Raw genomic sequence first — 1,311 nt, forward strand, 5'->3', positions numbered from 1 at the left:
TGGTCAAGAAGGCCCAACGGTGGCTGTACTTCCTGAGGAGGCTGAGGAGGTTTGGCATGTCACCTAGGATCCTCAGCAACTTCTACAGCTGCATCATTGAGAGCATCTTGACCAGCTGCATCACTGTCTGGTATGGCAGGACTACTGCTATGGACCACAAGCACCTGCAGAGAGTGGTAAAGACTGTGGAGAAGATCACCAGGACTCCACTGCCCTCTCTGCAGAGCATTTACGACCGCAGGGTGCGTGGGAAGGCTGCCTCCACCCTCAAAGATCCCACCCACCCCCAGCACGGACTGTTCACTTCTCTGCCCTCTGGCCGGAGGTTCAGAAGTGTGAAATGTAGGACCACTAGACTGAAAAACTCTTTCTTTCCCTCTGCCATCAGACTCCTAAACAGCTGAGGAGTTTATTACCAGGAAATACGTGATGTACTGTTTACATTTTGTTTGCATAACTGCACAATGACTGTTGACTGCTGCACATGCTGCTCCCATGCAGCATACATTCTGTTATATTCTTGTATATTTTTTTCTACTATATTGCTGCATCTGCGCTGCTTAAAGTCCCTTAGATTTTGTGTTATTTATCTACTTTATATTTCATTTTTATTTTGTGACATTCATGTGGACGGCAAAGTAAGAATTTCATTGTACAGGGAAACATGTTTCCTAACTGTGCATATGACAAACTAAACACTTTGAACTTGAACTTGACAGGGAGACAGGCAGACAGCAAACAGCAAACATCTGTTCTGACACGGTGATTTTTGTTTATGCTCTGTGTTTTTGATTTTTAAAAAGTTGCCTTGTGTTGTTATTTTGCCTGTGTGAGGCTGGAGAGTGGTTAAATCGATGAATTTAGTTTTCAAAAAAAAAAAAAAAAAAATGTCACTTCATGTTGTGCACATGGACTTACATAAGTGATGTGGGGGTGGACTTACATAAGTGATGTGGAACTTTCTGGGTATTTGCGGCGGGAAGTGGTACGTACACAGTGGTACATGGCCTGAAACGTTTGGGAACCTCTGGTCCTGTCTGTGTAAGTGATGTATTTATAGTAAATATGCCAGATCATTTGGTAACCACTATGGCCGCAATGATTCACACCAATACTAAACGTTTTGACAATTTTGGAAATAAGATTGCATTCATTCAGTTAAAGTGAGCAGCTGACTGTGTTTTTAATGCCACAGCAATTCCTGGCCTCATGTTACCCATCCATCGTTTTTTTTCTATACCGCTTAGTCCCAAACAGGGTCACGGGGAGCGGGAGCCAATCCCAGCCAGCTGCGGGCGCGAGGCGGGGGCG

At 44.5% G+C, this 1,311-nt stretch overlaps 1 protein-coding gene across 4 annotated transcripts in view; it reads right to left on the reverse strand.

Annotated features, from left to right (window-relative positions):
- sh3gl3a (SH3-domain GRB2-like 3a) overlaps positions 1 to 1,311 on the reverse strand; it is a 37,076-nt gene that overhangs the window by 13,269 nt on the left and 22,496 nt on the right. The gene's annotated exons all lie outside the window — the stretch shown is intronic.

This window comes from Monopterus albus, unplaced genomic scaffold, assembly GCF_001952655.1.
Source record: "Monopterus albus unplaced genomic scaffold, M_albus_1.0 scaffold338.1, whole genome shotgun sequence".
Lineage (NCBI taxonomy): Eukaryota > Metazoa > Chordata > Actinopteri > Synbranchiformes > Synbranchidae > Monopterus > Monopterus albus.